At 44.9% G+C, this 25,787-nt stretch overlaps 1 protein-coding gene across 9 annotated transcripts in view; it reads left to right on the top strand.

Moving 5' to 3' along the window:
- The first annotated feature begins 3,268 nt into the window (after nt 1–3,268).
- PAG1 (phosphoprotein membrane anchor with glycosphingolipid microdomains 1) overlaps nt 3,269–25,787 on the top strand; it is a 116,008-nt gene continuing 93,489 nt past the window's right edge. For 6 of the 9 annotated variants that reach the window (XM_040585739.1, XM_040585734.1, XM_040585738.1 and 3 more), the window contains exons 1-2: nt 3,271–3,375; nt 3,748–3,873. The gene's annotated coding sequence lies outside the window, so the exon portion shown is untranslated. Of the gene's footprint in view, nt 3,376–3,747; nt 3,874–25,787 lie in introns of all 9 variants that reach the window. The other 3 variants (XM_040585737.1, XM_040585730.1, XM_040585733.1) reach the window with 1 other exon arrangement.

The following is a 25,787-nucleotide window of genomic DNA, read 5'->3' as shown; positions in this document are numbered from 1 at the left end:
GTGTTAGTCTGCTGCCCTAGCTACTACCAACAGCTGTTTGGGCAAAAGGTTAAATCAGGTGCTTGACTTCTGGTTCTTGAAGGGGAAAAAAAAACAATGAAAGTGCCTGAGATGGAGGGTGGGTTGCTACTACCTATGTACATTACTCTTATATTATTTGCATATGACTATAACCGTGAAGTTGCATAACACAGGCTGCGATGTAGGCTTGCAAGGTTTCAGCTGTCCTTCCTCTCCTGGTCCCTCATGCTGTTTTTTACATTCCTTTGTTGCATTTTGGCTTGTGCTAAACTGTAAGGCCCTTGTGGCAGGGACCACGTCATTTATGTATCCGCACAATGCCTCGGATAACGGAGCTCTAGCAGTGACAGGGGCCTTTGGGAGTGCCTGTCACAGAAATGACAGGAGGGAATAGTCTCACTCTTGTGGGGTACAGAATTAATCACGTCTAAGAGTGCTTGATTTTTCCTAGCCCTTTTGAAGGACTTCATCTTTGCCTCTCACCTACCCAGCTCCTTTCCCTCCATCTCTGCCAGCCACCCACTGCCTTTACAACTCCCACCTACCCCTCCATTTTGACTCCATGGCTGATCTTTTCCTTTTGTTGAGAGATCACAGGCTGCCTCTCCTTTATTCTCTCTGCATCTCCTCTTTCCTTCCTGATCTTTGCCTGTGTGCTGAATAGGGCTGCAAATAAAGGTTAGTTAATGAGCAAACCCCACTTCCCTAGATTTAAAAGAGAAACATACAATTGGTGGGTTTTTTTCCTAAATACAGAGGAAGATAAATTAAACCAAATGGTATTTGGAGCTGGAGGGCAAAGAGGAGAGAGGAGGTGGGAGAGAAGAAAGGAAGAGGCAAAGGAGAGCCGCCCCTCTCCTTTGGAGCTGTCTTAGGCTTTGTTTACATTTTAACAGGGGTATAGGTTAAGATGAGAATATAAATTGTTATGGTAGTACCCTTTTTATACCACAAGTAATGACTCTTGTTCAAAAGCAAGTATATGGTTTTGATTTAGCTTATGGTTTTTGGAATGTTCTTCCAGTAATTAAATCCAAATAGAGTAAGTATCAGGAGGACTGGGAATGTCTACAGTAAGTTTAAGGAGATGGAAATTTCCTGTGGGTTTTGGTGTGCTGGCATGTTTTGTGCACCCCTTGTGAAGACTTGAGGAAAACTGCATTTTGCTGATGACATCAAACTATGCCAAAAGACACAACGGAAGGGGAGTAGCTGCTAGAACACTGGTTCCTAGTCTTTTTGGACCTACACGCTACTGTTAGCCTCCAAAATTTCTTACAAATCCCAGTGTGATTTCATACTTTAAATTGAAAACACTATGGAGACACCAAAGGGCTATGATGGACTACCACTGCTTTATATGACTTCTGTGATCCTCGAGCAGAGCTGGGGAACCACTGGTCTAGAATGAGGGAGGACTGAGGTGCTGATTGAAGACTCCACATATGCAAATCTTCACTGACCATAACAACAAGAAACCAACACAATTGGAGGGGAAAGAGTTAAAGTCTCTTAGGTAGCTGGGTTCATTGCAGTTACCATGTGGGATGTGGATGCAGATGTTAGGGGTTTCACAAGGCCTGCATGTTACTAATGGAAGGATTTGATGGGAACTCTCTGCAAGAAGGATGGGCAAGGGAAACCAGAGAACAAAGTCTAAGAAAACATCATTAAGTCAGCTATAACGTGGCACGTTAGGAACAGAGAAGAAAAGCAACACCAGATTGGCAAAATCACATGCATCAGCTGGATATTACAAGAGCTGGCAGGCTACAAAGTAGAATAATACACATTTTGTTGCAGGGGCCATGTGGACGCACATGGTGTCTAGATGGGCTATACTCTGCTAGACATGGACTACGTTGCCCAATGAGAACAGAAGTGGTTGGATGAAGAGCTTAAAGGAGGCCCAGAAGAAAAGAAAAAAAAAAAAAAAAAAGCAAACAAATCAACAGAGGAACCCAACAGCTGGCAATACTGAAAGACAATATGAAGAAAGGAGCAGCTCTGAGGATTCATTGCATGGATAAGCATGGAGATAATAAACTGAGCTGTAATCTTGCCAAAGATGAGGTGACGATGAAAATGCTGATGGTACCACTGTATTTGGGTTATTGAAAAACAAACACCCACTCCCACCCCCCCGCAACACTTTCCTGCGCAGGCAAAGCCTTGCTTGGTAAATGCAGATTCAGGCTCAAACCCTGAGCCAGCCACATGTGCGGTACCGGTGTTAGTGCAGAATGCAATATGAGGCTTGAACTTGTTCTCGGGAAGCAAGAAACTCATTGGGTGTTAGGTCAGTCCTTACATCTGGGTGGAAACTTAATAGTAGTTGTGCAATTTCCCTAAAAAATCCCCACAGATCTAAGTTAGGTGTTTTTCGTTTCCTGCCTTTGCACTTACAGTGCTTTTCCCTCACAGTCCTTGCACTTCCCTGTATCATGTAAATACGGTTATTTCACTTAAGGACCTTGGTACAACATTAAAAAGCCACCAATAAGTACGCGGAGGTCCCTTTTGTCGTAATACCCGTCTTCATTAGACATGCTCACTTTACAGAGGAAAAAAAAAATAACAGGACGCCCGGATTCCTCCTTTTTTCCTCCTCGTTTAGGCCGACCACCGGTGCACCCTCCGGCCGCGCAGCCTGGAGGCAGCGCGCCCGTCTGCGGCACCCGGGGGCGCCCGCTCCAGCAAGCCCTGCGGCCCCGGGCCCCCGCGCTGCCGGCGGGCCGCCCCCGCTCCCCGCTGCTGGGGGCGGCCGAGGCACCCCCGCCCCGGTAGGCACCCCCGCCCCGGTAGGCGCCCCGGCGCCGGCTGGCGCGCCCCGCCTGCCCCCGAGCAGCCTGCCTGCGCGCAGCAAGGCGATGCGGCGGCAGCCGTGCCCGCGCAGTCTCCGCAAAGGCGCGCTGCGGGGCGCGGGGGGCGGCGGGGGGCGGCAGGCCTGAGCTGCCCGCCCACGGCGCTGCCGCCGCCGCCGCATCGGTCGCCTTTCGGCGCTAGGCGCGGGGACATGCGCACTGCCGCGCTCCTGCCCGCGCTGCGCTCCGCGGCCGCGCTGCGTCCCCCTCCGCCGCCTTCCCCCGACCCTGCTGCCGCGCGGAGAAGGAGGAGGGGGAGGGGGAGGGCGAGGGCGAGGGGGGAGAGGCGAGGAGAGAGACGCGCCGCAACTTGCTGCTGCTCCTCCCTCCCCTCCCCTCCCCTCCCCTCCCCTCCCCTCCCCTCCCCTCCCCTCCCCTCCCCTCCCCTCGCCGCGCCGCTGCCCGGCCCCTGCGGGCTGCGCTCCGCGGGCAGCGCTCCGCGGGAGGCGGCGTTCCCGGGCGCGCCTCTCCGCGGGGCCGGCGCCTCCCGGTGAGTTGGGGACGGTGCGCGAAGTTGCCGCGTCCGTGTTTTGGGGGGCTGGTGGGTGCCGTCGCTGAGGGCGCGGGTCGCGGCGCGGCTGCGGGCGGCTGGTGGCGGGGCCACCGCAGGGCTGCGGGGCTCGGCGCGCTCCGCAGGGCTGCCCTGCCCGGCCGCGGGCCGTGCTGCGGGCGCGGCGGCCATTTGGCTGCCGGGGGCGGGGGGGGCCCTGGGCCGGGAGCGGCGGCAGGTGCGGGGCACGGTGCGGGGCGGGCAGGGCTGCGCTTGCGGGGCGGCTTCCCGGGCGCAGCGCGGCGGCGGGGCTCAGCGCGCCGCCCGGCTCGGGGTGCTGCGGGTCAGCCTCGCAACTCTGTTTTCATTCAGATCCTGTTAGGTGCTGACAGACTCCGGTTTGTTTCGGAGCTGGGTCTCGGAAACTCTTGAAGAGGCAGGGATCGCTGGGGGAGAGCAGGGCTGCTTCTCCCGGCGCGGTGAGAGCCGCAAGCACAGGTTAGCCCTAACGCACCGTTTGCTGCTCGGAGCCTTCGTTGCCCTTAGTGATTCTAAGAGGGCAACGGAAAAACAGGCAAGCGGTCGTAGCAAAAAGTTGTGTAGCTTGAATTGTTACCTAGGCTAATGGATCCGGTTATCTAAATAAACAAACATCGGGATTTATAGGTGTCTGAACTGTAATGCTTTGAAGGATGGAGGTCTTTAACCTTTCTTTCAAATCTGTCCCTCAGAGATTTGGGGTTAAGGAGAGTAATGTATCATCCGTGGTGCTGAATACTGGAGTTGATAACATTTGTAAAAGGAATGGCCTCTGAAATAATACCGAGCCATTAAGCAATAAATGCAGAAAAAGAGTGAGAGAAGGAGCAAAGATCAAATTATGGCAGAAAATATTTTCCCCCTTCCTAGCAGCCGTGCTTGATTAACTTTTATCTGGAGTTCTTGCTTTATTCAACTTGAATAAAACAAGAGCGCTGTGTGAACACGAAGCGAGTCCTCCTTAGTCCTCTTGAAGTCTGTCTGCGTTGCAGTTAAACGATGATCGGAGTAGTGTCTGGTAAGAGCATTTGCAGAAGCAAGCATTGCTAAAGGTAAACGGAAGGACGTTTTCGTTGTCTTTGTTTCTCTTCAGCAATACAGAATTAGAAATTTCAAATTCCAGGGTTTGTTATTCTACATCTTTAAAAATTTTGCCCTGATAAATGTACCTGTATGTGAGGTGCACGCCATCAGTGTAGTGCAAGTGCCTCCCCTTCCTGGAAAAGTCATTAGTTCAGGGGTTAGCTTATTTAACAAGGGCCAAATCCTGCAGCCTGTGGAGCATATCCTGTAAGGGGTAAGTGCCCTTTGCCCTCGTTGAAAACAAAAGCAGTGAGTACAGTATGTGCAACGTCCTGCAGGCCTGAAGTACAAGAGCAATTTTATGTTTAACCAGTATTTCAACACAGGATTTTATTAACATAAAATCATCGTTCAGGTCAGCAATGGGGATCTGCAACTTTCAAATGAGAAGCAGATCTGAAGGCAACACATTGCTCATGTGAGCGAAGGTGGTGGGGTATACCACTCAGCAAGCTCACCTATCTTTTGTTCAGTTCCTTTTATGAAATGTCATTTAATGAGGAAAAGAAACAGGTATTCCATTGCATTTTAAGCCACAGTGCTCCTCATGAGCCTCATTGCCAGGCACTTCGATGTGAATGTGGCTTTAGCTCATGTATTATATACAAATGACTGCTACTAGATAAGCTTTAAATTTATTCTACTATTAAAGTTATATTGATCTGAAAGTGGCAACTGGATTTCAAGTCCTAAATAAGAAATGCTCAGTAATCTAGGGCTGATTCATATTTTAAGAAGCACAGTTCTGAGGAATCCACAAGGAATGTGGATCTCACAAGAAATTCTTACTGGCTGTTAATGGCATTTAGTTAAGAAGCGCTTGTTCCTGGGGCAGTGCGGACCTCCTTAACGCACAAAGGATTTAAGTCTGTTTATCAGCTCATCAATGTCCATGGTAAAGTGCTGTAGAGTTCAATGATTGGAACGGGACACAATCTTCTTCCTTGTGGAAGATGGAGGGATGGAGGAGGGAGGGTCTTTTTCAAAGTAGTTGCAACACTGTATCATCTGCAACTGCAAAATATAATTTAAGAGTAAGATTAATAGACAAAGAAGGCTTGGAAACATTATTTAGCACTTAATTGAAACAATAAATCATTCAAATAACATAACCCAGGCTCCTATAGCAATGCTTGTGCTTCCAGGTGTTGGGAACGGAGCAGATTTCAGGCATGGCGTGTGAGGGTCACTCAGCCCCAGAGGTGTTGCGGGCTGGGGGCCGCGCTGCGGCCGGGAGGGAACTCAGGCAGGGTGAAAGGGTGTGGAACGCTGGGACTCGCCCTTATCCACGGGTTGCCAGACTGGGGCTGAGAGAACCCCCTCCCAGGTTTGAGTGCTGAATGAATGGCAACGGCTGGCTCAGGCCCTGCATGGAGCCAGCAGGGAAGATGCACTGGATGAGGCCCTGGTGGTGCAGCCTGTAGCTTGAACGCAGGGTGCCCTGGCTGCTTGCTGCCCAGCCCTGTGTCACACAGATGCTATCGGTTGCAGGTCTTACACTGTGTATAATGACACCAAAAAACTAACATTCTGGTGAGGGTGGAAGTTCAGGATGGCTTCTTTGGGAAAATGGTGTCTTTCTAAATGTTTGTATAATCAGATATCGCTTACATTGATTAAGACACGGAAAGGGCAAGCAGTGCACACTCATTTGTGTCACACAGCCAGTAATAAACTCTCTAGAAACCACTGTGTATTTGTGCAGGCTCTTGGAGGCCCTGTAAATCCTGTTAACAGATGAGGAAGCTGAAGCCTGAAGATTTGGCTGCCGGTTTCCTGAAGGGAGTTGAGATGTTCTTGGTTGCTGTTTCCCCATCTCCATCCTGGTATGCCTCACGCTCTGAATTGCCATGCCATCCTGCAGGTTCTCTGTAGGTCTCTCAGAGGCATGTGTGCTGCATCTGGGTCACCTTCCCCCTGGCCCCTCACCTCCTGAAAACCCTGTGTGCCGAGCAGCAGCGCTGCCCTGCTCCCGAACCGGGGTAAATGCCAACCTGCAGGCGTCTGGTGACTCACTCGAGGCCTCAAGCTGCAACCCCCTCTGCAGTTTCACTCTGCATTTCTTCCATGGTGAAGCAGTTTTTTACAGCGCTGGGCCTGCTGTTCCTGGGCTGGGGAGGGTGAGCTGCAGGTGGTGGGACCTCCAAAGGCTGCTTCTGCAGAGGTGCACTAAGCAGAGCTGTCACGTGAAGATGATGAGTGACAGGAGGCGTTCCTGTGCTTTGTGCATGTGATATAACCAAGTTTTAATCAAAGCAGCAGCGATAGATTATTAGGGCAGATAAATACTGCCTTGTTACAGCCCTCTTGGGTCATATGTAAGCAGTATTCCTTTTAGAAAGGATGAATGAATAGTCAGTGTGAAGGATAAAGATCAGCATTGTTAATCACTCTGGAAGTCTTCCGTGGGAAAATGTAAACTCATGAGGAAAGACAGTGTCCATAAATGTCATTTAAATATTTAGATAATTTGAGGATAAAATTTTGGTATTAGAAGGCATGCAAGTATCAAGTCTTGTTTGGGTTCCTGTCGGAGATAACTAGGACTTGTACACAGCTGGGGTTGGTCAATGGTGGGCTGTATGTATTTCAACGTAATGCTTTGCTAGCAGTAATGAAGAGCTTTTCTTAAATACCACCTGTGAAAAAAAGTCTGATTGTTCATGTCAAAGTGCAGATAAAAAGATTAGAGACTTGGGAGACTACGTATGCTTAAACTCTTGTGCTTCAGGTGGGATGAACTCTTCACTTCTGGTGCTCCTCGGTGAGCAGTGTGCCAGTTGACCTTATCTAGGCTGGGGCATGATGATGATCATCCACTTACAGTTTGTGGCTGTTGATGCATCTGCAGGATGAGAAAGAATGACTCCAGATGGGAAAGAGTGGTTTCCTTCCCCCCCCCCAAATAACTGGAAATGATAGGAATTCTTCCTCTACTGATCCTTGATTTCATAACTCTCACAAAAGTTTCTTTTGTCCTTTACCAGTTCTCAGAATGTGATACAACCCTTGAAAAAAATCTGTGCGCTTTCATGTAAATACCATGAGGATGAGCCTTTGAAAACATATCTTAGCTGATGTTGATGAATAAACAAACTTGGCCGGAGTAAATCTTTTCATCTAACTTCAAGAGCCACACTGTAATGAAGTAAATATAGATGTACTTAATGGGCTCCTTTCATCCCAATACATAACAAACTGTCTAAAGTAATGCAAACAAATCTAAAATGGATTTTTAAGTGGTGTGTTGTTTTTTTTTTGGTTGGTACTGGCGCAATTAGTTTAGTCTAGCCAGGTTAGGATGGGAGTGGAGCATGCTCCTTGGAGCGGTGGAGATGCTGGGTTGAGCACTGTCCTAAATGGGATGGGGCAGAGAGTGCTTGAGATACTTGGCTCTTCTCCAGTGGTTGTTCTGCAAAAAAGACAGAAAGTGCTTGTTCCACGTGTGGTTTAAAACATGTTATTTGATGAGCTTCTCCCCACACTCATCCCTTTAGAAGGCAGCTTGCAGGTGAGGCTTCGAGGGGCAGCGGAACCTGCAGAGGCTGCTGTCTGCTCCCCCTCAGCTGCAGCCCAGCTCAGCACCACATTGCTGGGCCCGGGCTGCACCGAGAGCCCCTCCAAGGGCAGGACAGCTGGCTGCCTGCCTCTGGGGCAGCCTGCATGCAGTTCGCCACCGCTTGGCCAGGCACTAACCAGCCTGGGGGGCTTGCTCTGCAGGACACGTCCTGGCAGGGCTCCAGCCTGGTTCCTGGGTTCAAGGAGTACCAGAATTTGGTGTTAAAGGTGGCCCCAGGGCCACTGTGACAGCTGCTGTAGACACAGGCACTGAAGTATGACAGTGGTGGCTGTGTTGACTTTGGCAGCATCTTGTTGGTTGGGAGCTGTGGGAAAAAGGAGCTCAAAGAACAGTTCTACAGATCTGGACGTTCACTGTGTGGCAGTGGGTTTGATTTCATTTCAGGACTTGCAGGATGACTGTTTTCAATGACAGCATTTGTAAATAAATTAATGACTTATTGTGGAAAGCGTGCCTAGCAAATACAACCATTTGGTGTCACTGGCCTTGCTTCATTGAGAAGACCGATGTGTACAGTTTGTATTTCTCGTATCACAGAAAGAGTCTTTAGATCTGCTCTTTAAAAAGCACAGTTATAAAACAATTCTACTATAAGGACAACAGCTTTGTTTTGAAAAGCATAAACCCTGTTTTGAAGAAGACGACCATTACTTGGTCTTACCTTTTATTAATAGGAAAAGTTCAGGTCCATTTCATTCCATTGTGGAATAAAATTCCATTCAAAGCTGTGCAATATGCTTATAAGAGTTTGAGTATTAGACTATTTAGACAACTATGTCAGCATAATTACAGAAATTCTTCAGTATGGGATTTTTCCTTACTGAGATCTTGATGAGTGGGAAATATTATAAAGAATGATTTCTGTGAGTGTTGGAGGAATTCTGTGAAGGAGCTTTAAATCTAGGAGACTGTTGTACTTTTAAAAACGTAACAGTGATTTACTAACGTCTGGAAGCAACTCACTCTTTGACACCTCAAATAGTCAGACATCCAATTTAGCTCGTGTCTGGTTGTGTTGTGCCATGTGTACAGAAGTGAAACGTATTAAAAACTGTTCAGCTTCGGATGTGTTCATCTGGGGATTTACTCATAAATAATTGATAACCCTCTGAAACAAAATCTCTTCATTACTCCATGGATTGCTCACCTCTTCCCTCCCATGCTCATTGTTCTCCCAGGCGGGGGAAAGAAGGAGGTGCTGCTTTAATGAAGGTGTACGTCAGCCTCCACTGCTCCTTTCAAAAGGTCATCCAACTAAACAGTGGCAATGAAATGCTTGACAAAAGCTAAACATTTTATTGTCCTACGGAGATATGTGGCATTCCAGTGTTTTAGAGGCACCACTTAGCTGCTGTGTTTAAGACTTCTTTTCATCCTAGCATAGAAGCAGTGCTTATGATGAATTACTAAATCAATGAAGTGTTTGTGTCTACCGCACCGCAGGACAGGACATCAAATTAAAGGGCTGTTTGATGTGCAGTGCCAATTACAATTGTAATATTTGGTCTTGATCTTTCAGGATTTTAGTGCTGCTGAGTATCCTTGCTCAGACTGTTGACTGCAATGGGACAAGTCTTTGTGAGCTGTGGTTTCTCTTTTGAGCAAGAGTTTGCATGATTGAGCTCCTGTTTACCAGACATTGAAGTGTAGTGATGAATTTCCTCTCCTGCAAAAAGAGCCGTTCTGCTGTCCACTGACTTAATAAACCACTGACTTAATAAAGTGTATTTGAGTTGATCTAACAGAATCTCATCTTAATGGAAAAAGTGTCTTAATGTAAGATCAGTTCATCTTTCTGATGACTTGATTGCTTTAGAGTTATTAGCCAAATTCTGTAGCAGTCTTTAAAGGTGCTAATACTTGCTTGCGGTTTAATAGCACTAACTATGGCTAATGTACAGGAAAAGTTCAAATCACATCATTGAGAGAGAACCCTAACAAATCTTACAGCTGTTTTAATGTGAGGTTTCAGATGTTACTCATGTTTAATTGGAAGGTGAATGCTATAAAGGCTTTGTCAGTCTGTTGTTTCCAGATGATGGCACTTTCTATGGAGTAACTGTAAGTCCCAGAGCACTGATCCCAGCTTTCAGCTGCAGGATTCATAGCTCAAACTCTTCCTTTTTCACCTGGCAGAAGTGCGCATCTGTGGTGTTGCCTGGGTTTGTGTCTTCTGAAAAAATACTGGTTTCAATCAAATAAAAGGAGAAATAGTAATCACGTTCTGGCTGATATTGGAGAAAACAGGGCCTTCTGTCCTGCTTCTATAAACCAAGAAGATTAAGCTTGCTTATAAAGGATTAACAGAGCTCTCTTCTGTCAATTCGTAGTGGTGTAGTCGAAGTGCCTGATTCTACATCAGTGGAAAATCCATTATCAATCAATGGGAATTTTGCAGCTGAAGCCAAAGGGATTAGAGACTCCTCGTTTGGAAGTGACTGAAGGAGAGAAAGGCATGGATATGCTTGTTGCCATGTGGCTGTGAGCCACCACGGGCGTGTGGCCACAAAAAATGGGATAGAAAAATCTTAGTTTACCCCAGGCAGGCTATTTCCAGACATGCATGAAAGGGCTAGTGCTGCTGTGCAGGGCTACAGAGAAGCTTTACCTGGAGTGCTGCTGGTCCTGAGTTGTTACGTCCAGGCAAGATGATTTCAAAGTGGAAGAGGTACACAGAGAAAGATGACCTGAAGTCAGTCCTCTTCTAGGGTTTGTGCCATGGTGGGAGAGAGTTAATGAAGAGGTCAGGCTTGCAATGGTAGGAGGAGTTCGGAGGAGCAGTGGAAGATGGCACAGATTTGGGGGTGAGGGGTGCAGGGGAGCACTGGTGCTTACATCATGCTCTCTTACCTGATGCTACTCGGGCTGCCACCCAGGCAGATTGGTTTAAGAAACTGGAGTGTAAGGGAGATGCCTGAAGAAATTCCTGAAGCTATTGCTGAAGAATTTGCTACTGGTGGTGTTGAGGGTGGTGTGCTAACATTCTGCATTGCCTGCAGAAGTTTCTTCCTTTAATAAATAATACCTACTTTTTGTTCTAGTAGAGGGCGTAAGACCAACAGACTGTCAGAGCCTGCAAACTATAAAAAACCCTGTGGTTCCAGACTTACTTTAATGAGGAATGTTCACCAAGCACATTCCAAAATAAAATTTCACTTTCTTCTGAAAGACTGTCATAGACCTTAGCTTAGAAGTAGCTCTGATCCAGAGCCTAGTTGTGGAGAAAAGCATGATCTCCATGACCTCTGCTCCAATGTTTGGTAGGTACTTTTCCAGGGATGGAAGCTAATACATCACAAAAAGCTATTCAGAGTGAAATTTACACTTTTTACAATTATTTGGTAAATGTGAATATATTGTTTTGATCTGTTATGATAGGCAAGATTGTGTCATTTAGTTTGGCAATTACAGCGATTAAATTAATTTCCTTTCCCTTTACTTTTAAATGCAAAATAATTGAGAATACATCATGAAAGGTTGGGGCTCTCTTGTTTGTAGCTTCATCATTTATTAATCTAACACACTAGATGAGAGGCTTTGTAGATTTGCTTGCCTAAGGAAAAAGAAGAAGAAAATATTGAAAGGCCAAACTAGATTTGTATATTCTGTCTCACACTTCTAGGTACTGTCAAGTATTGCCTCATTTTTAGTACACTTTGTAAGAAAGGACACTGCTTTTCCCCCAGAAGGGTAAATAGTACCCTAATGCTTAAATAGTCTTATATTTGGATAGGCAAAGTCCTTTGTGCATTTCCTCCCCCTCACACTCTTCACATAGAGGTATAATGTTGTAATTGGGCAAGCAAAATAAACTGCAAATGAACATGTCATAAAAAAGTACATTTTGGCACTATCCTGGCCATCTGAATTGACTGTCCTGTTTACAGGAGGAAGTGGGTTTTGGCTTGTGATTTTCTCTAATTTAGCCTTTTCAGAAAATGGTGTTGGCCCAATACAGGCAGTGGTGGAATAACAGCTCAGTGGGGGCAGGAATGCTCTTATATCTTACCTTTATGTAGCTGGAGGGGATTTGAAAATTGGATATTTCTCTCCATCTCTGCAGCTCCAAGTAGCCCTGACACTGCCAGCCATGGATTAGTGAAATAAATCCCTCATCTTCATAGTGAAGTGGAAGGTATAAAGAGCATTTTCTGTCTTTTTTTCCCCCTTTTTAATGTGTCATTTGCTAGCTGGCACAGTGACCTCCATTTCGTGACTCTTGTGCTGTGACTTGTCGCAGAGCTTTTCTGTGTGGATTAATAAATCACTCAAGGGTATAGTAGCATGTGACATTATGCATGTGGTCCTGAGGTAAAGTTACCTATAGACCATATATAATGAATCTGTACTTCAAATATTCTCTGTTAATGTGGTTTGATTTTTCTAATGTAATTTGCTTTCCTATTTATCTGTTTTCTTAACTATATTCTTGATAGCCCAATTGGGTTGCATACATATAGTCACCTTTTGGTGTTGCCAGTGTAGCTGAATTTGGAAAAAAATATCCCTGGCAATTTGGTACATGAAATTTGCCAATGCGTTGGGAAATGTTTTTATGCTAGTTACGTAGAGGTACAACAGTTCAGTTTCCCAGGGTATCTTGGTGGACAGTCTGTCAAATCTTTTAATTTGTTGTTACAGTCAATTATATTGACTGAGGTGAAAGCAAGAATTAATCTTCTTTTCCATTCTTAAAGTGAAGATTTAATTTCATAGTCTTAATTTACATTTCAGTATCATTTGTGTGTTTTAATTTGTGTGAGTGAACCCTGAAGCCCTTACTCAATTGTGACTCCGACTTTAATTTTGCCTATCAAGTTCATCTCATTTCTGGAAAGCACACGCACCAGGAATTGATTAGCATTAACAGTCAGGTGGATGGTAGGGAAAGAAGTGATGTCTGGGTCTGGTGTGGGGTCTGAACAGTTACGATGAATTGATAGATGCTTGCTTCCAGGTGATTCTGTTACCATCCTCCCAGGGGAGGTTTAGATTGGATATTAGGAAAAAGGTCTTCACCAAAAGGGTGGTCAAGCATTGTAACAGGGTGCTCAGGGCAGTGGTTGATTCACCATCTCTGGAGATATTTAAAAGACATGTAGATGCAGCATTTAGGGACATGGTGTAGTGTTGGACTTGGGAGTGCTGGGTTAACGGTTGGACTTGATGATCTTAAAGGTCTTTTCCAACCTAAACGATTCTATGAGTCTATCATTCCTCAACAGGTTTGGTTTAAAAACAGCCCTAGAGAAGTACTGGAGAAAGCTAACTAGCCCAGAAGCAGAGGATTGATTTCCCACCAAAATGGGATGTCATTATCATGAGGAAATTAGCTGAATTATTTACTTGGCAAAGCAGGGAGGTAGCCAGCAACTCAGCATTTGTTTCCCATTTATTTAGGGCTCAGGCATAGCGTGCACAAATAGCATGGTGCAGTTGGTTCCCAAAAGGCACATCAACACCCACAGCTGGCCTGGGAGGAGAAGCCTGGTCTGTGAAACCAGTGATGGGACCCCTGAACTCCTGCAGGGGTGGCCTTGACAGACCTGCCTGGCCATGTCCTCATTTCTAGCAGCTGCAGGGGTGTTGACAGGGTAGGTAAGGTGGCAGATAATGGAGCAGCGGGCATTTTCTCTTAGGGTTTTTTTGGAGGCAGGCAACCTGGGGGTTTCATCTCCAGCTGTAGACCATGGAACCTGGAAGTGCTGGAGTCATCCAGCACCATGGGATGTGGCTCTGTGCAGAAGCAAGGTGGACCAAGAAGCGGGTTGTAGATACCCCAGGACACCAAAGCTCTGGAGGTTTAGACCCCATGGTTGGCAGTCTGGGAACCTGGAAACCCTTGGTTGATTTTTGTCACTTCTTTGCTTCTTCCAGATGTGGGAATTACTGAAATGTTAGTTCTTGGACAGTGGTGAAATTGCCACGAGTTGTCAGTTTTAATCAGCAGTAAGTACCTTTTTATTCAGAAAACACAATAACCAAGAAAACTTGTTTTCACTTGGTTTTCTGAACTAGGCAGGAATCATACATTGCAGTGCTGTGATTCCCTGGGAAAGAGAATTTCCAAGTCTTTGCAGTTTCTGTGTTCCACCCAGCACGATATGTGCCCTGCTCCACAGAGCAGTTGCATTTTCTGTATTAAGTATTAGCATGTATAGTTAATTACACCGATGCTCCAAAAAAGCAACAGCTTTAAACAGAAAAGGATTCCTTTCACTGGAGTCTAGAGGAATTAAAACAAACAAACAAACAACCCTCCAGAATTTCTGTGCCTAAGCTATCTGTCAATAGGTAGCAATTGATTTTCTGAGGTGTAACTCTGAAGTGTTAGTGTTCATCATTTAAGAAAAATCATGCTCCCTGCAGTTCATCAGCAGCTGGCACTTAGAAAGATTGAATTCAGAAAAAGATAAGTGCGAAGATTGCTGTAGGTGAATGTCCAGAGCTGACAGATTTATACCTTTTAAACACCTTGCTACCTGGTTTTATTAACACTCCAGTACCTGTGGTGTGTGTCTGTATCAGCCTTATTTTATGCAGATAAGGAGCAAGCTCTCGCAAACAAAAAAATAAAAAATTAGTGCTATTAAGTCAGTTGCGTGCTAAAGAGTGAGGTTTCTTTCGGTGGCAGGGAGAAAAGCAGAGCTGCTTTCTCTTCCTGAAACTGGTGTTTGAGTTAGGCGGTAGGGGAGTGCTGTGGCTGAAGGCATGCGCTGCAAGCTTAAACTTCTCTCTCTCCTGCATTACCCTCTAGTGGATTTTTGTCCCTCAGCCCTGGCAGTGGTGGGTGTTTGATACGGGAAAGGGTTACCATCCAAAAGCATGGTCTGGCCCTTTGGTACATATGGAGCTTTAAATTAGGGGATGCTGATACAGTGCAGATTGTAAAGTGGAGCTTGCAGCAGGATGTAACCAACACGGGTCGTTTACATGCTGACAAGAGTCTGGCTTCCAGGGGGGCAGCTGTACCTGTGGCTGGCCCCAGCTGAGCAGCGCTGTGTCCAGGGGATGTCACCTTCTGCTCCGCTGCAGAGAGCGGCTAGGAATTATCCCACATCCAAAACTGGAACTGGTAAGTGGTATAGCTACCAGGAGCAAGGGGAAGCGTGAAGTTCTGCCCCTCAGGAGGAGCAACCCCAGGCACCAGTATGTGCTAGGGGCTGGCCAGTTCAAAAGCAGCTTGGCAGGAAAGGACCTGGGGTCCTGGTGGACACCAAGTTAGCCTTGAGCCAGCAGTGTGCCCTTGTGGCAAAGAAAGTGAATGGTGTCCTGGGCTGCATTAGGCAAAGCATTGACAGCAGGTGGAAGGAGATGATCCTGCTCCTCTGTTCAGCACTAATGAGGCCACACCTGGAGTGCTGGGCCTAGTTATGGGTTCCCCAGTGCACCAGAGGCATGGACATACTGGAGGGAGTCCTCCAAAAGAAACATGAAATTATATAAGGCACTGGAGCATCTCTTCTATGAAGAGAGGCTGAAAGAGCTGGGGCAGTTGAGCCTGGAGAAGAGAAGACTCAGGGAGAATCTCATAAATGTCTTTATAGACATATTTATAGACATATTTAATGTCTTTTCATTGTGCCTGAAGGGTACAAAGAGGACAAAGCAGGCTCTTTTCAGTGGAGCCCAGTGACAGGACCTGGGCACACACTGAAACACAGGAGGTTCCCTCTGAACATCAGGAAACACTTGTTCAGTGTGGGAATGACCAAGCACTGGCACAGGTTGCCCAGGGAGGAGGTGGAGTCTCCATCCTTGGAGATACTCAAAAGCCAGCAGGACATGGTCCTGGGCAGCCAGCTCTAGGTGGCCCTGCTTGAGTGGGGGAGACCAGATGACCGCCAGAGGTGCCTTCCAACATCAACCATTCTGTAATTCCACCAAGTACACTCTTAAGCAGCTGTGCTGGCTGGCGGTAGGACCACCTCTGTGCCACCTTCTTAGCAGGCAGTCTTTTTTTAAGAGAGCGTATTCTAAAATAACAGTTCTCTAGTTCTTAAAAAATTTGAAAAAGATTTTCCATTCTGACCAAAGAAAGGGTATCGACATATTCTTGGTACTTTATGTCTGCTTCTCAGTTCATTTTCACTTTTTTAACCTTCAGTTTTTAAAACAAAAAATCTCTTATATGCTCCCTAGATTGTACAGCAGGGATGCAGTATCTGTCATCATCTTCTGATCCTGTAGGATGTGTGCCAAAGAGCAGTTATTTCATCCCTGTTCTGACCGTGTATGTGAAAAATAAGCAAAAATCTCACTCTTTGCAGTGACTGGAGCCTGTAAATGTTGGACAAATAACACTTATTGTGCAAGCCTCTTGTCTTGCTTTTTCTAAGTATTTCCCTTCCTTTAAAGCCAGGTTCTTAGTAGCTCTGTTTCCAGGCAATTTGTAGCTGGCATCATGTCCCATGTGCCTCCATGGAATAGCAGACAAGGTGCTGAGTTTAGCTGTCGTACTGATAGGCCTTAAGCAGTATCATATGCAAGACTCAAGGCAGGAGACTTTTATCAACGCAAGCCTAGAGAGGGCTTTTGTTGTAAACCACAATGGTATGGTGTGCCACCGCGTGTTTCCTCCTCCTGGCAACTTAACAGACGCCTGGAAACAAAGCCCACCAAACGTGCTGCTTTTTGTGCACATGGGAGCAATGTAACTGTTATCTGTGACCTTAGCCTTCTCATTTTGGCTTGAAAGCTAATTTTGTATTAATGACAGGCATAGCTTTAATCTTTGTCAACAGGACAGCAACAGTAGAGTTATCCTTTAACTATTGATGTCCAATTTGGTTTTATCCCCTGACTCTCTGCAAAACAAGTACTGAAGCATTTTTCATATAAATTTATTTCCTATTCATGATTTTTAAAATTCACAAAGAGCCTGATCTTAGATATACTGTGCTGCCTTCTCAGTGTAACTACTGTTGCTCTAGTGCAATCCTTGGAGACTGTAGGAGGCTTTCCAGGTCAGGAATAAAGTTTTTTGAGGTGAAAGAAATAGGAGTGGTCTTAGCATAAGTGGTTTGATTTTCCCAGAGGAAAAGGAACATTCTCATTTTAGGAGAGGATGAAATCCAAGCCTTTACACAGGTCCTCCCCAATTAAAGGCATGCGTAAGAGCTTAGGTACTGTTTTAAGTTTTGAATTTATTTGCAATATCAGAGTCTGTGAAAGAGAAACAGGTGCACATGTGATAGAGTGACTGAGTTGTCGGTGACCTGCAAAATGAGTGAAAATTTCTTCTTTTAAAACCTGAACTGGGAAATGGAGGTAGACTTAGGTAGGAATAAGTTTAATCAAGAAAGATATTCCTTCCTATAGAAAATATATTTTGGTCTTTGATTTTGGTACCTAAAGTCTGTGGTGTGGGAAGAAGAAATGCTTGGGAGGATTTGAGTTCGTATGGCATTTTAATTAATTTTAACATATCTAGAAAACTTCAGAAACAAACTTCATTGTTAACCAAAAAGTTGCAAAGTCTGACAGGCCAAAGGGTACATGAACAATAGCTGTTGAGAAGATTTCCATGATAACTAAAAAATGTAGATTTTTTTGTAGATCACTTTGGAATTTGCACGTTCATACGCCTTTGTGGCTTCAGAGTGATTATACATGCAAACCCCTGGTGCGGAGAGGTGACTGCATGGATAAAGTGACACTTGGTGCTACTCTTGCTCTTTATTATACAAAAGCTATGTTTATTTTTAGTTTTGCTCATGTAAAAAGTGCAACACTCCTAAAACTGAGAAGAAATATTGTAGTTAGTATTTTCATCTTTTTATTGCAGCTAATTGATATGAGACAGTGATGCTAATATCTGTCAGGCTAATAAGAAAATAAATCAGGGGCTTTTTTCTGTTTTATATCATTTGCCTTATACTGCACATGTGGCACGAGCAGTGAACTCGAGAATTACACTCCTGTTGCATTTAGACAAACTTACCACTTGTAATACAAAGAAAATACACACCAAGACTTCAAAGAGTTTCAGAAAAGGTCTGAATTGTGTGTGTACATATCTATCTTTTAACTTTTAGGGCTTTTTAGACACTGAAGTACCTTTCCCACACCTGAATAACAGCAGACCAGTTGAAAACAGGAGAAAGTCAGGAGGAAGAAAATTAGTACCCTCAGGCTGAGCATGGGAGACTGCTTAAACACATTGTAAAAGTCATATAAGGCATCTACATCTGTATATAAGCAAGCAGAAACAGTGGTCTGGTGAAAGAACAAATGTTAGGAGTTACTCAGACTATAAAGATATCCTCGAGCATATGGATATCTGCCCCTAAGGATTAAAAAAAAAAACGAACAACAAACCAGCCAGACTGCGTTGAATTGAATGCAAACTGAGCATGCAGATCTGAAAAAGACTTTGAAGAGCAAAGAGTCTGCAACATAAAAGTAAATGATGAACTATGTATATATCTATCAGTAGGTAGGTACCTGTAGGAACACTGATGGGCATGCAGGGTCACCAGGCAGGACATTGGAAAAATGAGAAATTAGTTTAATTGGTCGTTGCAGGGGAATTTGGGCAGGTATTGCATTGAGTAACAAAGATAAGAAGGTGTCAGACTGCTGAGGTATCACAACAGAATTGCTGAAAGAAGCTGGAGAACTGCATACAGAGGTGTCACTGTGTGTTGTACAGTGCATAGCCAGCACTCTGAAGAGGCACCACTGCTGACAGAAAACAGGCCATGTGTGGGGATGCTGCAGCTGTGATTTGTGAATCTGAGCACTAGATTTCACTTAAAAAACCCTGAAATTTTTGGCAGAAAACAAATAGTGATTTTGAACAGGCTGGCAGCGACAGTCCTGGCAGGGTATGAACTCCCAGGGGGACAGTTTCTCTCCTCAGCCCCCTCCAGCCCCTTCCTTTTGACTTCTGCTGCTTTGCTCCCAGGTGGGTGGGCTCAGCAGTCCTGCTGCCTTCGGTTCCTGCCCCCTTCAGTTCCTGCCATCCTGCCTGCAAGCCCCTGACTCCACCATCTAAGTCTGTCCTCCCCCAAAACTAACTCATTCTTGATAAGATACTAATCTTCAGCATCCCTCTGGTTTGTGAAAGTGGAGAAAAATAATGGGAAAAATGGGTGCTTGGCCTTTTGGATATTTCACGAGAAGGCTGTATTATTTATAAATTATTTATGACTTTGAAACTACACGCTTTCTCCCCAGGTTATGTGTCTTGTATAACTGAATTGTATGATTTACCTTAAATTGCCCATCTGCCATGCATCGTGAATCTCCATACAGTGCTGTTTCTCCTCTCCTGTACAGCTTTCACTCATGGATAAGAGATTTGCATAAAATGATTTCTTCATGTAAATGTGATTGGGCTGCAGCTCCAGCATCTTGTTATAACGTATGTACCAATCCCATTGAATTGCGCTAGCATCCACCTCACTAATTGAATCTATTTGTTTGTTGCTATAGTTTTGGGAATTAACAGGGAGCAGGATGCATGTACTGGTGTGCTTTTACTGCAGCCTTTCATAGTCTTACCTTATCCTAAGGCTTCTTTGAAAAAAACCAAGAGGTGAGGGTTGAGGTGGGGGTCGGCAGTGCTGCATCTCATGCAGAGGCCGGGGTGGGAGCCAGGGGCTGAAGTAGGCTCCCCAGGGACCCCCTGGTTATCTGCGCTGGTCCTGAGCCAGGCAGCCAGGGCCCCTGTGGGGACAACTTGCCCAGGGCCAAGACAACCAGCATAATTAAAATGGTGCATAAGCTGGAGAGATAAGGAACCCTGCAGTTTTGGTTGGTGTCATTCAGGCTGCGATGTGAGGCTTGCTGGGGGTCTGTGAGATGCCAGGGTGTGCGAAGTCTCTGCCTGAGAACAGAGCAATTAAAGCACCTCACGGACCCTTCCTGCACCTCGCTGCTCCCAGCAGGCTTAGCCTTGCACTTGTGGTTTGGGGTTTTTTTAACCCAAATCACTGGTTTTGGCTGAACTTCTTCATTCTTGAAGAGCCATCATCTCTCAGGCTTTGCTTTCCTTGCTCAGTGTGATTTCTCTTTCTGTTCTTCCAGCTCCTTTAGTAGCCATCTTGTCCCAGCTTCTGTGATCTTCCTGGCTCTTCCTTGTCTTCCCTTTACCTGAAGCATGAATAAATCAGATAATGAGACACAGGCCAGTCATCCCTATTACTTTGTATTTGTATGCATATGTATGCCCTCACCCACTCCCTTTTCTCTCATCTTTCTGTCCTTTTCTACTGGAGGATGAGATTATCTTTTGGTGTGTATTTAGCTGCGGTATGAATAGCATTGGCTAATGGTATACATATTTTGAAAAACTAGAGCTGTGTTGTAGTGTTCATTTGAGCTAGTAATGCCTAACAAATTGCCATGTAGCCTAGCTTGTAGTCATCATCAATACAATGTTTTCCTGCATTCAGGTTGTCATTGCATAGTTTTATGTTTTTGAAGTTGTAAAGGAAGATAAAACAGAGTTGGTACAGCCTCTAATAATTATTTAATGCTTTTTATACAAATGTTGATGTGTTCTAAATAATGGTTTATGGGAAAGATCTAGTAATTTAGGCAATGGTAATAGTGTTTTGATCAGGTGTGTTGTAAATGCAGAAGTTGGAGGGTATTTTTTTTTTTGAAGGCTTCTCCATCTTTCTATAATTATCAGATAGATGATATGAACTTGCCAGATCCAACGCGCTAATGATTGCCTTCCAGCTTTTAGAGAGACAGAAATTATACACTAGCAGTGTCTGAATGAGATTCTGCTTTGGTAGTGTAATAAAACATACAATACTGTGCCCTCTTGCCATTGCGTAAACATCCATGATTACATCCTTGATCTTTCAATATAGAAAATAATGAAGATGAAGCTAAATTTACTTTAGGAGTACTCGAATGGCTATTGATGGCTTGGGAATGCTGGGTTATCAAGAGCAGATGAACTGCTCTGCTGCTGTCTGACACTTTGTGGGGGTGTCTCATGAATCATTTTCAGGTAAAAGGTAAATGCTCATACTGTCCAATTTTGCTTCTTTTAAATTGCTACATTTTTCAGCTTCGTCTGCAGATTTCCTGAAGCAAGCTCTCAGTGGCTGAGATGTGGGGTATTTTCTTATAGACAGTCCTTTTCTGAACTGGCTCTGAACTGTGCTGCCTGATTAAAGGCAAGTCTGCTAGGATCGAAGCATGCCATGATCATCTGCTGTGCTCTGTTCCACAGGAAATTTAGCGCTGCTCTGTGCTGGGCCATTAGGAGGAAGGTAGAGAGGACTGTGTTTGGGTAATATTCTTAAATATATCACATACTCTGAGTGCCTTGCAGTTGGGTCTTAACTAATGGGGAAGGGAGCACTTTGGCTGTTGTGCCACTAGCCATTTTATGAGGTTGCATCTTGCTGTATCTCACTTTTCAAGGAAAGATCTGAAGCCCACTAATACCTCTGTGATGAAGGGACTTCTTTCCAGTATTTACTTTCTTCTAAAACGCGGTCAGTATGGGAGATTACTACAGAGGAGCATGGAGACTTTCAGTCTTCCATACTTAGTGCCATTGCATTGGGATGGTATGGGCAAAGGAGGAGTCTGAGGTAGCAGGTAAGCCTTTGGATGAAGAAGAAAAAGAAATCAAAAAGTGGTAGAAGCTGCAGCAACAATATTCCTGAATGTGCAAGAAATCATCTAATCCCTAGTTAATATAAAACACTCCTAAAATCACCAGAGCTTTTGAAATTGGTTTCTTGGTTTCAGAAGTGAGGGATGCAGCCCCAAGACAAGGAATGGCATGGATTTACTGGGATATAGCTACAGAAAGGTCTCTGGAGATAGGAGACATTAACTTCACCTCTTTTTTTGGCTCAAGAACTGTGAAACAGATCACACGTTGTTGGAGAGTACTCTGCAGGACATGGGGAAATTCTGGGAGAAAGCTTCTGTAAGCTTGTTCCATTCTATTTATTTTGAAAATCCATACATTAGATACCACTGTTAACAGTGTGTGTTTTATACCGGTCAGTGTTAGAGGAGGTGAGGCTCAAGTTCTGCTGCGCTTGTTTCAAGGTGCATATAGTAAACTCTTGCTGGATATCTTCATATCTTGCAGCTGGATTTCTCTAGCTAAGGTGAGGACTGAAAAAAACATTGTCTGAGGCTTTAAGAGTGATTTGGGCACAGAACCCTCAGTTCATGGGTAGCTAGAATACCAGGAAATAGACCTTTATGGTTTTGGATGACTGCTGCTTATTCTCATGCCTTTCCTGTCTCTCCCCCACCCTGGGTCTTCCCTTGAACTTGCTCTAGCTGATTATATGAAATTGGACTTCATTGGAATGACTGCAGGAGCAGCAAAGTCTCCCACACATACTTCTTTCCAGTAGCTAAGAGGCTGCCGTTGACATCTGAGTGTATTGCTGAGTTGCTTTAAAAATTACTTCTGTACTGAGTCATGGGACAGGTTTTCAGCACTGTATTTTACCCTGATGCATCTATAACTCTAGCAGCAGCCATCAGCAGCATCACTTCTGCAGCTTTTTCAACAGAGAAATAAATCTCACTGTCATTTTTCCTGGGCTCTGCACACCAGTTCAGTGAATTAAAATGCACAAAGAGAATACAGTAATAGGGGGTGGGGGGTGTACCTGCCAGCTACCATAGAAGTCATTAAGGGTGTGCTTAGACTAGTGGGACCCAGGAGCACTCAGATCTGGGTATACACTGCATGTGACCCATCAAGGTGGGACTGGGGCAGGTGTGTCCCCCCTCTTCTTGTCTCTCTCCCTCCTTTGCAGTGTGATTTCTGCAGGAACAGCACCTGGATATGGGTTTCAAAGGGAGTCCCCCACACTCCTGCTTCACCTGGCAGCCTCTGGAAACCCGGGGAGGGCTGTAGCGCAAAAAGACCTGAGTGTTTCTGGCAGGTTTTGGACCTTTGTTTACTTAGATAGGTGTTTTTTTCACCTTCAGTCACAAGCATGAAAAAGGTCTGGCCACCCATGTTGCTGCCTCTGGTACGGTTTGGGAGCCTTGTCCCTTTCTTGTCCAGCAGAAGCTGAGGGTCATTTATTCCACCCCTGTGGCTGTATCTGGAGAGCACTAGCTGTGCTACAGGCAGTGCAAGGATGGGAGGCATCAACACCCTGCAGAGCTGTAGCTGACTGCTCACAGCCTCCCACAGATGCTGGGTGTGAGAGATTACAGGGCAGGCAAGTCTAGTTTTCCATGGGGAGTACGGACTCCCTATGGCGGACCCTCAAGCTGTTGGTGTGGCTCAAGAAGACAGTTTGAACAAAACCCACAGCTCACGTGGTAAATTGGTATGACGCCCTTAACAGGCACAGAGCATTATTGTTTCATATTTTGAAAGAACTGTCCTGTAATACCAGTCCATTTTTATTACCTACTGCTTTGTGCTACTGGTGCTAGCAGAGCTGAGAAATGAGATAAAGCAAAAGATATGTTCTAGCCCAGTTGTCCCTGAAGTGTGTATTTTATTGTGACTGCATATGTACACCCTCTGCTTTTGACTAGACCTGTTTCTTTCTACTTCTGTGTTGCTTGTCTTTTCCTAAGCCTTATTCTTGCCTCTTTCCCTCACTCTCACAGCTCCCCTAGGTGTATTTCCCTCCGCAACCACACTTGCCATTTTAGCAGTCTGTACATTTTCTCTTTTTGCCCAGAAGGACTTCCCTTACTTTGTTGTTCGCTTGACTCCCTGTTGCCAGTCTCCCATCCATCATCTCAGGTCTCTGCTAGTGCCTCCTTAGCTCTGTGTCTTCCTGTCTCTGCCAAGCCAGTGCCACTCTCCCCTTGTACCAGCTGCATGTGAGATGGGTCTCAGCTCACCTTGTTTTCATCCAAACAGTTCCTGATCTCACTCTCCTTTTTCACCCATTTTTTTTCTCCTTAGCTTTTGCCTAGATTGACTTACTCTGTCACCCTCCTTCCTTCCTACACTCTTGCCCTCCTGCATTCTGCTTTTCTCCCTGACTTCTCAGCCAGATTTCCTTGCCTATCCCTAACCATCACCTTCCCCACATGTCTCTTGGTCCCAATTTTTCCCACTTCTCCTTACTCTTCTCCTGTTGCCTTACTTCTACGCCTTTTTCACAGGTTTATGCCTTTCCCATATCAGAAGGCAGTAAAAAGCATCTCTCTGACATAAAGCTTTTTCCTAGGTAATGTCAAGTCCCTGCTTCAAAAAATAGTGGTACTCGCCCTTCTCAAAGAAAAGGACCTTTTGCCAAGACCTTCTAACTTGGGAAGTGAGAAGTACTTTTTTTCAGCGTTGTTTTCAGAAGTACGTATCATTTTAGTGGAGATACTCAAAATTACATTTAGCGTGAGGCTGCCTTTTTTTAAGTTGAAAATTGTTCTGGAAATGGGGAAGTGCCATCAGCTGTAATAAGCAGCACTGCTGCCAGCCTCACCTCTGGTACTTATCATCAGGATATGCCATTACAGTTATCAAAGTCTGTTTTCTCAGGATGCTGACAAATACGTCGTCTTGGGAAGATTTAATATGATGCTGCAATTTTTACAAGGCTCCCAGTAGAATCAGTTGTCCAAGAAGGAGGAGGTGCATGAGCAGTGAACTGCTGCCTACCTTGCTGATTTGTGAGAGTTAGCTGAGGAGTGAGAGCCCCACTTTCGAGTTCAGTACTGTTTGGGAGTGTGTGTGTGTCTACCTCCTAATCTTCCTTGCTCCAAGACTAGTTCTATATACATAAATAAAATAAAATAAAAAAAAAGACACCTCACAAATTACAGGAGCTTGTATCACCATAGCCCTCCCATTTTATAGAAGGGTCAGGCTGGGATGCTGGTATCCAGAAGAGGGTTGGCAATACTGCAGAAGATTCACAACTGTTGAAATAGATTTGGGGCTTTTTAATGGATAAAGTTGAAGAGCAGTTCCACCAGCCTTATATTGTGCAATGTCTCTCTGTCACATTGTACTTTTTCCCAGATAGTAGAAGGAAGACATGATCCCCAGTGAGTTAATAAGAGTATTTCTTCCATGCCAGGAAAAAAAAAAAATGAAAGGAAAAATGAGCTGCGTAAGATTTGCCTGTGACATTTAAAGTCTAAATCTGAGTTTGTCTGAGTAATTTATCTTTGGGTATTTGCAGGAGTGAGAGCAGGAGAATATGAATGAGTGCATCTCAGTTATGTCTGAGCTTTCTGATAGATAAAGAGAATTTTTGGTGGCTCCATCTGGCTGGAAGGTCTATCTGTGTGATCTTTTCTCCAGCAGATGGAAGACAACACTAGGAGGAGTCCTTTGATTATCAAAGCATGGGAATTACTCTAGTGCAGTATCACCCTGAGACACCACTTTCTTTTAGTGACAGGTGATGTTTTGGGGATGTTGGAGAGCTCATTTTCCCCTGCTGCACTGAACATGTGTACACCAGATTTTCTTTAGCAATATTAAACCTATCCGCCTTCTGTATCTGTTACCGGTGAGGAAAGAAATGAAAATACAGAGTGTCTGTGCGGAGAACATAGCAAGTACAAAGCGACTGAAGGAAGAAGATATGTTTATCAACTTCATTAATATTTCTTTTACAGTCTGCTTGGATTCTTGGAGTTTCTATGAACTATTTTTTGAAACATGTAAGAGATGATTAGATAGACATTAATTGAGGTTTTTCCTGAGTGGAGAAGTTCTTTCTCAAAGAGCATAGCATTTTTTATTTCCCACTACAGTTGGCTTTCTGCTCGCACACGTTTGCAG

The sequence above is a fragment of the Falco naumanni genome, chromosome 3 (genome assembly GCF_017639655.2).
Source record: "Falco naumanni isolate bFalNau1 chromosome 3, bFalNau1.pat, whole genome shotgun sequence".
NCBI classification, from domain to species: Eukaryota; Metazoa; Chordata; class Aves; order Falconiformes; family Falconidae; genus Falco; species Falco naumanni.
The sequence above is the reverse complement of the archived record's forward strand: the minus strand, read 5'-3'. Positions and strand labels throughout refer to the sequence as shown.